The sequence below is a fragment of the Coptis chinensis genome, chromosome 2 (assembly GCF_015680905.1).
Source record: "Coptis chinensis isolate HL-2020 chromosome 2, ASM1568090v1, whole genome shotgun sequence".
Lineage (NCBI taxonomy): Eukaryota > Viridiplantae > Streptophyta > Magnoliopsida > Ranunculales > Ranunculaceae > Coptis > Coptis chinensis.
The window spans coordinates 26886852-26901942 of NC_141457.1; the positions used below are offsets into that span (position 1 = coordinate 26886852).

The 15091-nt window shown below is 34.5% G+C and overlaps 2 long non-coding RNA genes and 1 pseudogene across 2 annotated transcripts; all 3 read right to left on the minus strand.

Moving 5' to 3' along the window:
- Positions 1–5032: 5032 nt before the first annotated feature.
- Positions 5033–7619, minus strand: LOC147515581 (peptidyl-prolyl cis-trans isomerase CYP18-2 pseudogene; annotated as a pseudogene).
- Positions 7620–10343: 2724 nt separating this feature from the next.
- LOC147515582 (uncharacterized) lies at positions 10344–11421 on the minus strand. Its single transcript, XR_015213468.1, has 3 exons — positions 11360–11421; positions 10783–10847; positions 10344–10703 (listed from the first exon to the last, which is right to left on the minus strand). It is a non-coding gene; the product is annotated as an uncharacterized LOC147515582 (long non-coding RNA).
- Positions 11422–12111: 690 nt separating this feature from the next.
- LOC147515583 (uncharacterized) lies at positions 12112–14713 on the minus strand. Its single transcript, XR_015213469.1, has 4 exons — positions 14474–14713; positions 14135–14202; positions 13784–13940; positions 12112–12210 (listed from the first exon to the last, which is right to left on the minus strand). It is a non-coding gene; the product is annotated as an uncharacterized LOC147515583 (long non-coding RNA).
- Positions 14714–15091: the final 378 nt, after the last annotated feature.

The window sequence follows — 15091 nt, forward strand, 5'->3', positions numbered from 1 at the left end:
ACAAATTTGTGTGTAATTTGTTGTGGCAAAATTTACATAGCTGCCCCCTGAGTAAATTTTGCAATCAAAATCATGGCAAATAACTAGTTGTGACAAAACTCAAAAATATTCGTCCACAGGTAAAAACTCATATCAAACAGCTGTAAATAGTGGCAAACGTGTGAATAGTGTTATTTGCCACAAACACAAGAAGTACGCTAACATTTATTTTATTATTAAACAAACTCAAACCCCAAAAAAGTCAAAAGGAACGTTCCGATCTTCTTCCTTTTCCCCTTAATTGCTTCTGGGAAAGTTGGGGTGCCCCTACCCTGGCCCTTGCGTGGAACAACGTTAGACAATCAACCCTCTCCTTAATACATATGTTTCAAAGACGAGATTTTTTTTTTAAATTTGTAGCTTGATGTTTTATTTCTTGCACAATCAACCCGGCATAAATCATTAAATACCCTTACATGATATAGTAATTTATTTCGAGAAGGTTGGACAAACACAACTCAAGGTTACTACAGACCGACTCACCAACTTTATAGAACGTAAGTAAGCAAAACATAGTGAGGGTCGCGGTACGGTATTCACATACACCAAGCAAGCTGGTATCAGGAAGTGGCATAAGAGACCTGCCGATCAAACTTTGAAAAGGTACCAACCCCATACAAAAAAACAATTTCATTTTCCGAGCCCCACAATATCCACACCAACTCCATATTTACGAACACCCGCACAATGATGTCGTTGCCAATACCACAACTCTCACTACAAGGCCGCATGATCAAGCCACCACCACCCTTTAGTACCTTTAACCTTTAAAACATGTAAACGTGTAGTGCAACATGTAGGGTGAACTAGTGTTTGAAATTATACGAAGAGTATATGAATTGTTTTAGAGAAGATTATGTTTTCTTTTTATAGAATTTGCATTGATTGTATTGTTGTTTTTGAAGTATTTAGGGTTTTGATTAATTGTTATTTTTTGGAAGATGAGTATAACTATTTTGATTACATTTAAATTTGTTCTTGTCTAATAGTTTAATTGGTTTCGAAATCTAGGGTTTCAATTCATAAGCATAAGGTGTTTTTAGAGTATAATTAAGTTCTATTTACTTACTAGGTATTACCCGTGCCTATGGCACGGTTGGTTATGAGTTATTTATTACATTGTTTGTGGCATTATCTTGGTAAACCATAATATTTTCATATGTGCAACAAGGAGCCTATGTGGTAATGAATACTTCCCAATTGTTGTTTATTTTGTAGATGACAGTATGTGGTAATGAATGCAAAAACCCAATTTGAAATCATGAATTGAACGCAATTGACAATAAGATTAATGTTAATCATTATTTGTGTAACATCAAGCTAGGAATTGTCGATAACACATTTTATTATTGTCTTACTAATCTTCTAAATTTAAAATAACACTTAATCAATGCTCACTATCAATTGTGAATCGTTAGAAGACTCAAATTAGTTTGGTTTGCCAAAACCACATAGGCATTTTGGTTATGTTGACACATTTTCTTTATTGTGTTTTCCAATAGCACTGTCGTCTTTAGGTGAGTTTTGTAAATGTAGGCGTCTATTGTTAAATGGCTTGTTGACCTGAGGGGCCGAGGGTGCGTATGGGCTTATAAACTGGGAATTTGTCTTCATTGGAAATAAGAACTTTATTGCATGCCTCATCGGGTCAAACCTGTACACTATGACGACACCGTTTTCTTTCATCTATGGAAAAACATGGAACAGGTGAATGATGAGGATCTGTCAAACTTAAAAATAAAGAAACTCCCAAACATAAAACCATATGCACATTCTAGAATATGTACAAAAACACATGCATTCACCATTAGACAAATTACTAGCGATGAAATGAAACAAAGTAGATCATCATTCATAGACAGCCTTTTCGTATAACGTTTCATTACTGCCACCCGCTATAGAAAGCCTTTAAACAATGGCAGAAAAACTTGCAACAATCTGATTCACATTTCTTGCACAGATATGATCTCTATATATACTCCAAAACCTACTAAGCCTATATTGGCATTTGATGACCCATCTACACTGATTTATTTGATTATCTCATGGTCCGATGATTTCCATTTAATCTCTTTGACTTTGACTGCAGCACCATGTCTGTCTTGCAATCGCCACTTCTTAATATCATAGGGTTGGCTGTGCTGTTGAACATACAGCCTCGAGAGCCAGAAAAAATTATGCACTTGCCTTCCGATTTCCTTTATGCAAAAAATTGCCTCTAGATCCTTGCCAACTAACGCTGTCCCATTTCTACATTTTGAAAGTAATACCATCCAGAAAATGTTGCAGCTACCCGAAGATTTTTAATGTTTAGGCTACGCCCCTCACATTGTGTAGTAGAATCTACACGCTATTCTGAATCTCTCCTTTCCATGCCAAGATCAGTTGTTGCACACTGTTTGAACAACTTCCTAACCAGCCACTTTGGTGAATTATCCACTACAACCACTTTTTCATGCAAAGATCTAATGCCTTTCACGTGTTTGAACGTAATTTAATATCGGCTTTGAATCGGTTGAATGCCAATACCCCAGTATCTACTCTTTCACGTCTCAATATGAAGAGATTAAAAAAGAAGTAACTTGATAGATAAGACTACTTTAAAAAAAAAGTAGGCATCAATTGAAAACATGAAACTGCAAATGGAAAATAAAGGTTAAATGTTACTTACAGAGTTTCCGTATCTATCACTGGTACAAATTAAAGGTTACGACATTGTTTAGACATGCTCTGTGAGGTTGAAAGCCTAAAATCCTATATGATCATAGACTATTTCCTAGAAAGATATCTTCGTGTTGTATTTTATCTAAATTAGTGTCTAATAGTAACTTAAAAATATATGACCATCAGACATAGTTTTTACATCAATAACAAATTCAACATTAGACAACCACCACATAACAAATGTCCTTTGCAAACTCTCCACTGAATAAATAACAAAACATGAGAAGTGAGAGAGATATACCATAGTCTAGCAACGCTTTCATTGCTCAGTTGATGTCATCAATTTGGTAGTCAATATTTGGAAGGTTGTTTACACAAACTACGTAATTGTGTCTGCATATTATAATCCAAAATCTGTTAGATATAAGAAAGAGATATAAGAAATATGCAACATCAGGTACACCCTCATATGGCATTCATAATGAAACAACTAACTTATGGCATTGTCGAACCAAGGCCTCAGATGGCATTCTAAACTTAAAATAAGCGTGAATAACTACAAAGTATAAATACATGCCCAACTCTTATCGAATTTGAAGCTAGCCATGATATGCAGTACTTAAAGTACAGCCTAAAACAGTAAATAAAAATATTACAATCCCCTATTCGAATATCCATAAAGGAACAAAAGCACATTCAAATAATAAACTTAAGTTCTCATCCAGATGATAACTATACATTCATAAATGATGAAGAGGGGAGTCGTACCAAAAAATCCACCAACCCTATCCGATTCAGTTTTCAATTATAGGGTTTCAAAAAGAAACAATGTTCCTGTAAAGAAGCTTGGGCGATCATAACCTGATGTTTGCATCCAAATCATACATACATTCAACATTTTGAGCTATCTAAAATAGTAAAAGATATGAGAAATTGGGAACTCGACTTTGGATCTTAGCACCCAAAAAGTCTGTCTGTCAGCAGAGCAACTGAGTGAAGGCAACTTTAAGTGAGAATAACCATTATTGACAAAAGAAATGAATGGGTTTATTCCACTACATTTGATGAATAAATAGAAGCAAATTGAAACCATACGTCGGTTCTCTTTTGTGGAGTTGAGTTGCGGTTTTGTGCGATTCAGACTTGAGAGTCTTCAGTGTTAGAATCCCAATCCCAAGCAAGTTTTTGATGGTTATTAAGACCTTTGGCCTTCGGTTACAGAAAAATAAGCCTTCGACCATCATTTAATGGATTAAATGTAAAATGTGGGCTATTTGCCTATTTGGAAGTTCAAGAGTTTTCAAAATTAAATGGCTGCCCTTAAAATGTGTATAAACCAGTCTTGACTATCCATATGTTGGGAGTGAGCACATTTTCAATGGCAAAAGACTCTTCAAATCACTTTTTAATTTGGCATTTGAGTTATTTCTTTAGTTACTAATTGGAAACATTTATGTGGAGGATTATTATGTAAATTTTCAGTTACTCTACCATTTCAAATTTCAATATTGTAAATTTGGTGGATGCCTAAATGGTGACTGAAGCTAAAGTGATTTAATGTTTGATTAAATGTGGGCTATTAGGGAGGCACTGGGTCGTTTCGGTTGGACCGGGCCGTTTATTATTTCGCGTTAGGGGTATACTTGACATTTCATCTACCCGAGATGTTTTTAATTTCGTGTCAAGGGTATAAATGATATTTCATCTACCCGGTCCTTGTGAGTGATTAAAAAAAAAGTGTCCTTGAGAGTTTTTTTTTCCCGATCTGTCGTGGAGAGTTTCTCTTAGTTATATGACTCCAAAGCAGGTAGTCTTGCCACGGTGTTTCACCTCATGTGAAATTTTCACACAAATGTGTACCTAAGGTGGAGCCTCTAGTGTGTGTATAACTCAAAGTAACTAAACACGCTAATAGTAATGTATAGTTTCTTACTTGAGTTCCTAAATACCAACTTTAAAATGAATAACAATAGGAAGAACCAAGAAATGGAGCATGTAGCAGCTTACCTAGTGGGTTGGCCAACTTGAAGGCTTAGACGCATGTTTTTTTTAAATAGAAGTCCCAACTGCAACTTAAAGAACTAAAGTTCAAAAGCCAAAAAATAGCTTGCCAACATGCACCAGTAAATAGAAATTAGCTATCTAATATACATAATAATCCAACACATCTCCTGTTAATGCCGTCACAGAATCTCCCCACAAAGGGAAGAACCCATATAAAGAAAATGACATATCTTGTACTACAGAAGCTAGCTACCAGCGAAAGGTTCTTTGTTGCCTAGTATTGGAGCAATAATATCAATCCTTCACATGCAACTTTTCTGCACCATCAATCCTTGACACTAGTCTTCAGTCACATCATGGATGGGTATATCATTACTATCAGTTTGGACTTTGCCAAGTCTTTTGATGATTTCCATCCCTCTAAAAACCCTCCCAAAAATTGTATGTTTCCTATCAAGATTCTGAGTTGGTGCAAGGGTGATAAAGAACTAACTTCCATTTGTATTCGGACCCGCATTTGCCATGGAGAGAATACCAGCACCAGTATGTTTCAACTCGGGTTTTATCTCATCTTCAAATTTCGAACCATATATTGATTCGCCACCACGACCTGTACCAGTAGGATCTCCACCTTGCACAACAAAATCCTCAATAATGCGGTGGAATTTGACATTGTCGTAATAACCTCTTCGAGATAGCTCAATGAAGTTTCTAAAAGTTCTTGGAGCATGTTTGTAGTACAACTCGATAGTTAATGGACCCATGGAAGTTTCTAGTGTGACCTCAGATGGTCCACCTTCTACACATGTTGGCTGTACTCAATCCCAACGTGTTAAGATCCAGTCCACAAATGCATGGTTCTGCCAGAGTATAAGTTGACCAACAATGGATGACCTCTTAAGCTTATCAATAGTTTCTACACAATGTAGCACTTGTACTAAAATAAATAGCAGAATACAACGACAAAAAAAATGGAAAAAATACAATTAGTAAAGTGCACACTTTTATATATAAAAAAAAAAGAGAGAATGGGTTAGAGTAGTTAGCTAGGCAACTAAATTGATGCATAATTCATCTGAGTCGTTGCTTGAAAAATTGTCCCTATGTACCATTTTAGAAAGACATGTAATAAAATGTTGAATCATAGTCCTGATTGCACAAAGTCTGTATAAAGAATTGAAGATCAATTTCATCAAATAGATACTAATCAAAGCAAAGGAAGGACTCAAAGACACCATAGTGCTAACCCACAATGATCGCAAATCAAGATGAGAGAAAGCACAAGTGCTAGTATTCAACACAAACTAATTAGCCCATCTCTCATTTCTCTCTACCTTACTCTTTCTTTCCTTTAGTTTCTAGTTCCAACCAAACCTCACTAAAAGGCCACTGATTTCTTGTGTTTTTTCTACCAATTTTGTTCCCAATTAAACATACATTTATGTCTCTTTTACTTCTTGTCGTTCTTATCTTTCCCCCTGTCTAGCTATTTAGATAACTTCACTTAGCATATTTCTTTCTCACGTAGTGCTACATCAAATTATGGCAGGGTGGAAGAAAAAATATTCGGCATTCGGCCCACAAACCACAAAAATAATAAAAATCACATGAATCACAACCAATACGCACCCAAAAAAAATCTATTGAAATGTCAGCCCAAAAGTTATGTGCAATGTAGGAACAAAAATACCCAAATATGTCTGTACACCAGATTCCCCAGAAAATCGTGTGCAAACATAAAGTCTTATGTTTCTTCCAGAACATCACTACGCATACCAAAAGCAATGGACAGAGGTGACAAATTGCCACAGTGATTTAATCTTCGATGTACAATCCAAGGACTTCCCTGATGTAACTCTCCTTTCCTCCATTAGAACTGAAGTTGTTCGGTAAAAGGAATAATGAAATTCCTACTTAAATGGAACAACAAAAAATATAAAAAGGACCGATCATGGAAACGCGTACATCAAAAAATAGTTTTCACATTTATAGTTATGTACTATCTTGAAACTCATTAGAATTTAGCAGGAGCTATGTACCAAAGAAATTCTGAAATTTGGACGAAAATAAAACAAAATCACAATAATTATATCAAATCCCATAATATTGAACTACTTAAATTTAGGGAATACTTTCGCAATTCGTACCTTTTGAAGACCTTTCATGAGATGGTTACAGCAAGTAACTTTTTGGAAATCAAGAACAGATGGAATATCTCACTAAACATGAGAGTGATTGTGTAGAGGCTTATATTTATAGTGGGAGAGTTAAGAGACTCCATTAGAGGCGTTTTCAAGTAAAAAAAGAGGAAGTGAATAGAGATTAGAGAGAGAGTTACGGCAAAGAGAGTTTAATTGCCCAAGAAGTTCACGGGTCTTTAATATTGGGCGTCAAAATACATGTTTTAGTCTTATCCAAGCCCAAGCCGTTCATCTCACTTGAATCCTCCATCATATCTTAGTCCTAAATCCTAATACAATCTTGGCCGCCCATTTTTGGAGAAGGCAGTGGGAGAGATGAACAATTTTGGGGCTTTAAACTTGACCTCACCAAATGGCCATAGTAATTAGATGGAGAGCATTGAGGGTTCAAAATATATTGTTTGAGAGAAAACTTTTAGATTTCAAAAGCCATTCAATTCATCCACCCAAAAAAATTCAATTGTATTATGGTGGAAACGGACGTTTCAAAATTTCTTAAATGGTGTAGAAATTGAAATATAACTATTAATACAGCTGTATTTTTTTAGTAATTGATTAGTTTTTTTTAATACAATCCTTAAAAGCACTTAATAAATGTCATTAATACTTTTAAATGGCATTGAACAGGAGTTTCAAAATATTCTAGATCGTACATCTGTCCCAATCTAACTCAGATCCCCACGCGATCCAGACCTCTCTTTGTCTTGCCATTGCGTTTTATTATAATAGACTAGGTATAACCCGTGCAACGACACGGTTGGTGATGAGGCGCTTGTGATGTTGTTTGTGTGTTATACATCTAACTATATTTAATGGTTGTCCTACACAGGAATTTGTACATATTTTCATTTACCGTGCTGCTACATGTTGATGGCAATTATGTTAATTATATTCTCACTAATGGAAAGCATTTGTGAAGTAATGAGTAATGAGTAATGTCAATAATTAGTGTTTTACATGAAGTCATAATTTACCCAAAAATCTTTATTAAACTCGTACTAATATTATGAAATTCAAATAGCATTACTCGATGCTCTCCATGCGTTTTGTGAATTATATTGTTAGGAAAACCACATAGACATTCTGGTTATGTTAGTTGAGTCATTTTCTTAATTGTTTATTCCAATCTTGACAGTCATCTTTAGGTGTGCTTTGTAAATATAGTGGTACATTGTTAAGGCTGCTTGATGGCCTGATGATCCCTGCCGAGGGTTGTTTTGTGCTTATAATCTTGAAATTTAGCTTCACTTGAAGTAAGTACTTTATTGTTTGATTCACCGGGTACTTTGCAAAGATTACCCATTGTTGAAATAGAGCATTATATGCTAATTAGAGGAAAGAATGCATTATTTAACTAAGAAAATTTGGTATAAAGAAATAACAAACTTTTGAGTAGAAGGAGTTGGCTGTGAATAATATTGTATAAATGATTAGTTAGTCTTTATAGTAAAGGAGAAATCGAATGTAATCGAGGATAATGTTGTTACATCTAATTTTGAAATGAAAATATTGTATTCGTTTAATGCTATATATTTTCTAACTATTTTTAGTACATAAAATTTTATTAAAAATATATATTGACTACGGCACGGTTGGTTATGACGTACTTATTATATTGAACGGAGATTTTTATTATGTTTTAAAGGCATGTAAATATTGTGATCCAATGTCCAAAAGAAGGTATTGGCTATGATATTCACTATCACTTTAAACATTCTTTGTCTTCTCAGTAGTACGATGTTCTTTTAGAAGTTTATTTTCTTCAATGAGTTTATGATAATTTTCTTGAATATAACTTCATATTCTTCAAGTAGTTTATCAAAGCCATATTTTATTTTTTGATAGCGCACACAATATTTTTTCGTATCCTCGTAGTCTTATTGTAAAAAACTAATTACTTTTTTTTTTGTAGCATCCTGTTCCTACATCTTTTTGTGTTGCGAACGTTTTCCCAAAAATATTTCATTCTTTTTTATTTTGGAGATATCAAGTTCTGCCCATACCTCATTTAGATTGTCAGTCCATATGAACCAGTTCACATGTTAAAATGCTTCAGCATAAGAGAGAAAAGAGCTTAGGTTTTTTATTGACACACACTGGAAAAGCAAGTGAAGAATGACACAGGAGATAAAAGAATGAGTTAATATACAACATAAGATAATTGAGCATTGTATACTGCCCAATATAATGTTGTTTTAGAGAGATTTGTAATGCTACAAACGGAACCTTGGTATTTAAGTGACCTTCCTAATATGTTGCTTGCATTATGGTTGAAGCTCAATAGAAATGTATTGGTTTGAAACTGTTTTTTTTAAGAGTTTTTTTTTTTTTAATTGGTCGAGTTAGAATGATGGTTAGTTTGTTGGCGGATCTCATGGGATTGAGTTAAGTCTTTCCAATTATGGGATATGTTTGACCGCCCATTGTATGTTCCCGCATATTTTGGAATATATAGTACTGTCCCGGAAAAGGAAGATCACTGTAACTGCACACAACTATATCGTTGCTGTAATAGTAATAATAATAGGAAAAACACTCAGGGAGCGAGGAACACGTCAAATATGGGCTTCCAAAATCCTAAATATTTGTTGGAAACTTCCGCACATACCAATCCTCCAAATCAAAGGGAGAATGTAAAAGCAACATTTCCAGTGTCCACCATAACAAATTAGACTTCAAAAACGAAATAAATCTAAACATTAGCTGAAAAAAGGGAAAGGTCTTGCGAGCATATCATCACGAAGTGGGCGTCAAAGTGCATAGTAGCCTCTATAGGGGGCTATAGGGTCCCTGTATCGCTTTAGGAATCAAACCTTAGGCAATTGATTCTATTTTATATTTATTCTGAATTTAATTCCAGAGAAATGCATACCCACTATTTTCCTGTAGCCTTCTTAGCAAGGTGATGTTCCTGTTTGATATCTTCTGATGGCATTTTTGTCAAGCTTGCCTAATCGCTTGAAGTTGGATTGGTGCTAATGTTACCCTATATTCGACATTTTTTGTTAAATGGTCTAGCTGCAATACAGACCCATTTCTTAGTTGCGGAAAATCTCAACATGACTTATATGTGGTCCCGCACTTCATTGCAAATCTTCTCACAAACATCCTATTCATCCGAGAAAATTTAGGTTTGCTGCACAGTTGGTTATGATTCCTCAGTGTGGCAATGTTTTTACACACAATGAGACGAATGTAAGCAAATGCAACTAACAATCCATGAATCTAAGTAAATTAATATACTCACGAATTGTTTGTCCTGACACCAACAACCCATAAATCGGATTACTCGATAGCTGTAGTATGGGGCGATAGGAGCCCAAATTGCTTTGTTATAGTATCACAAATCACCACAGTACAATTGCATTGGAATGCACTTTTCACAATACATATCAACTTATTTCTTGAATGGGATAAAATCTTATAAGTGGAGTTTAATTTTTTTAATAACAAATTAGTCGCAGAACAAAAAAAGTATAAAACAGTGAACTTCTTAAACTTTCCTTACAAACTTGATCACATTTTTTTATTCAGGTAATCTAATTGAATGTCTTGTTTAGCTGCTAGTCGTGCACCTTGTATTTAGTCCATCTTTGCTTGAAGTGGTATAGTAGTGTAGGAGTATCATTGGTTGTTACTGTTGCCATGTATTCTAAGTCTACCAATACTCTCCTCCACCACTTGTTCCAACCATTGTCTATGCAAACATTCATCCGTGTGGGATGTAATTGATTGTGTTGTTCTTGCAGACGAAGGAACTCACTTTTTTCGTGCATTGGATTATTGTAGGGAATCCTGACAAAAGTAATAATAATTAAACAATAGTAGTGCTTTTTAAAAAGAATTGTGATAATCAAAATGAAAGGGTATGCACCTGGTATAAAGACAATTGTTTCCATGTACATCGAAAGTTGAGGGGTCTGCTGTCTTCAATTAACACTGCAAGTACGTATTTCGCAAACTAAAATTACATCCCTAACTGTGGATGTCCATAATCTGGTTGAGAATTAGGATACAACCAGACAGCAACAAAAAAAGAAATACACAAATGAAAACAAAAAACAATAATAGGACATAAACTTTGTGTGTGAGGAAGTTAGGGAATGCATTCTGCATGAGAAGTCATGGTCTGCTAAATTATTAGCACCATGGCCTCACACTCTACCCAAAAAGCATCCACATCACAAAGTAGAGTGGTAAAAGCAAATGTGTGGATCAGATAATAGGGAAGCACTAACAAAAAGGTTTTCAGTCAGCATAGTAGCCGCAACACATTCCTGTAATTTGGAGAAGACACTTTCTTGAGAATAAATTGGGAACACATAGGCATATAGTATGACATAACTTGCATTTTGGGTAAAATCTTTATAGAATGGGCATGCCACCCACACCATTATTTTAACACGAAAAACAGAACAAACACTGAATACCAAAAGTCAAAACACACTTACCTCATCTGTGTAGCTTTGGCAGCTTGAACTCCAGCAAGTGCATCTTCAATAACAACACACTGGAAAATAATTATGTAGATTAGTAAATTGACATTGTTAGAAGTGTAAGGCTAAACTATAGCAGCCATAACAGATCATTGGAGTTTGAAATTACATACTAAAAAATGTGCTTCTTAAAGTCGAGCAATCATTTTCTTCCTACGAAAAACTGAAACAATAATTACTTATTAAAAGAGTCAGTATACATGTTATATGGGTATAGCACATGTTTTTTCCAGTTTAAAAATAGGCATCAAACACAGGTAAGGCTTCCAACTTAAAGACCCATGGGAAATGACCCTTTTCTTGGAAAACAAAAACTGGTTGTTGAATCCATAAGCAAATGGTTGTTATGTGCGTTAGAAGTAAAAACTATTTGCTTTTCATAACTTTTTTCTATATATGTGAAAAAGAAACACAATGCCTATTTACAAAGCAACAAAGTATATTGGGTAAATTCTCTATAGTAAGATTTGTTCCTTAGTGACTGCATCTTGCCGACTTCTAATTAGATTTAATCTACCATACATTTAATCTTGGGCACATTCTCTATAGTAGAAAGATATGTTCCTTAGTCACATCGTAAATTGTCGTCATGGTGTCCTTATAGTTAGCTTGTCTTTAATCTACTATGCACTCAATCTTGGGTATATTCTCAATACGATTGGAATAAGAATTCGTAATAGCGCATCAGAGAGCTTAAAACATGATACCCCTGAATGATTGGATTGAAGGCAACTCAGATTGATAGAGCAGCAACCAGTGAGATTGGAAAGGCAGAACGAATTGGGTGATTCACCGTAGAAGGCAACCTGCTAATAAAGGCATTACTACATAGATTCCATATCAATAAGCAACTACTTTTGAATTCAATAGAAGAAGATCGTATAGAATTTAAACAAAAATCCACGAAGGTTAGTACAAAAGACTTCATTTCTAAATGAAAACTATTTCTAAAAGGATTCAATGTATAAAGGAATGGGATGGATAAACACTAACTCCAAATTTATAAAAAATAGTTGATGGTTTGAAATGCTGAAAATCTACATAAACCTACATAAAATTAATTTGCAAATGAGCATACATAAAATTAATTTGCAAATGCTTATTTGCTAGCTAATACCTGCAATATGGCCATTTGAAAAATCAAACAAATCATTCTATCTTCAGAGTTAAATACTGGCAAAATTTATCAATGTTTAAATTGTTCCCCGTATAAATAATAGTAATTAGCTATGTTATATGGACACACCATATTTCAAAAATAATCTGTGTCGGATACATTTTCATGTGTGTGTCGGACACACATGGACACATTGTATGTAATATACCTCATTTTTTTATATTTTTCCGTGTCAGACACTTGTATCGATCCATGTCGGAAATGGACACACGTGTCCGTGTCAATGTAACTTAGGTGATTAGTCTTCACTACATGCATATTCCTTAACTTTCTAATACATACACCTTTGGATGAGGATACCGACACTTTAAAGGGAGCTCTAACAAAGAAGTGCAACGCTCAAGCAAGCTAATTAAGCCAAATGACAACAACACTTGAAATATATGACTGAATGCAAGAATAAAATGTTAAACTGGAATAAAAAAAGATAATGAAATAACTACATTTACACTTCTAAGCAATTGGTTGTTACTCTACATTGTAATAACTAATAAGCAATTGGATACCTACGTGACGTCGTGGCATTAATTAAAAAGCGGCATTAATATTTGCAAAGAATTAAAATTGGTTACTTAGGTGACCCAAAAAGAATGCCCCACTGCGCAATTTGTTCTCTGCTTCTTTGTCAATCAAGAAAAATGACCCATTTATGTGTTACAAAGATAGAGTTTAAGTCAACCAAGTCAAAAACCTCACATCCCCGGTAAATTGAACCTATACACATTCAAGTAAAACAAAATTAATCCTGAAATTGCCCAATCCTCAAATTTAATTACCACGTTTTAAAAAGATGAGCTCTACCTCAATTATAAGCCAATGAAAATTTTAAGAGCTGGCGATGGATAGAGAGATTGTAAATTAAAAGTTTTACGAGAGCACCAAGTTAGAAATGATGGGATTTATAAGGAACAAAAGGTTTATCATGAGCAGGTTAACTCGTGAGCATAATGCAAACCAAATGAAGCAAGAAGTTCACCTCTAAAATCTACGATGAAAGTCTCTCACAACATAGCCAAGAATGTGACAGCAAGTTTAGATTAGCATGTAGAAATTAAAAGTTTTGCGAGAGCAACAGGTTAGAAAAGATGGGATTTACAAGGAACAAAAGGTTAGAAAAGATGGGATTTATAAGGAACAAAAGGTTTATCATGAGCAGATTAACTCGCGAGTATAATGCAAACCAAATGAAGCCAGAAGTTCACCTCTGAAATCTATAATGAAAGTCTCTCACAACGTAGCCAAGAATGTGACAGCTAGTTCAGATTAGCATGTAGAAACTTTTGAAGCCAATTAAAGGCAGACAACCAAAATCACAAAAGCAGGGAATGCAACACCATACCAAGATTGGCCAGAGGTAATCTGGGGGAAAAAAAAACATAATATATTAGTCATGTGAGAGGCACAAAATGCAAAAAGCTGTTTCATCAATGTTGAGTTCGCTAACACAATTACCCAAGGAGACAACAAATGTGTGGAGTCGCTAAGTTCAACTACATGTTGCGTACTTGTCTTAATTATTAAATTAGCAAGGAGGAAAAAAGGACCTCTCGAACCTTGATTGATAAGGATTTTCTCCCAAAGAATCCTTCTTGAGACTTTAATCAGCAAAAACGTACATTTTCTGCAACACGTAGAATTCAGAAGGGATGATATGGAAGATTTTAAAAACAGTAAACTGTTAATCAGAAAAAACTGAATTGAGCATAGAGGATCAAACTACTAACAATCCAATGTAAGGATCAAACTATGACGGATGTCAAACACGAAAGTTGAACATAAAAGTATTTCACTGTGCACTAACTGGCATTTAGACGATGATTTAACTTTAAGAGATGATGAATCTCAAACATCTTAAAAAATGAAATAAAATTGATGAGAGAGTAGCGAGAAACCTGCTTGTTGATCCTTTTATCCAAGAAGCAAAAAGAGATACATTTTATAGAGATGGGAATAGCACAAAAGCCAGAGAAAAGTGGAGAGGAATCCCATGTTGTTGAATGAAAATTGAATATGATTGGAGGAGTTCAAATGATGGAAATGAAGATCAGTAGAGGTTATTGAAAATTTGTGATTATTTGAAGATGAAAAAACGGAAGATGAAAACACTAAATGGCAATTACACTATTGGGAGAGAGAGAGAGAGTCTAGTAACGTTAGTCGTCATACTCTTGAAAAGTCTTAAACAATTTTGGACTATTAACTAAAGCTCACAACTGTAGCGGATCTCTTTAGCTAGCTTTCTTTCGGAAACACCTTAATTACCAAATTTAATTGACTTCATTATAAAACTGAAACCTTCCTATCCCATTTTGCACGTCATTTTTTTTTACCCTGATACGTTACTCTTTTGATGGATTTCATAAGGAAATGACCAAATATTTAAAATATCATTTAAGAAGAGACTTCAAAAGTTTTTAATTTCTAAAAAAGTTGGTAATTAATTAAAAGATTTTAATATAACCCTTAAAAGCACTTAATAAATGTTATTAAGAATTAGCATAAAATGGGTT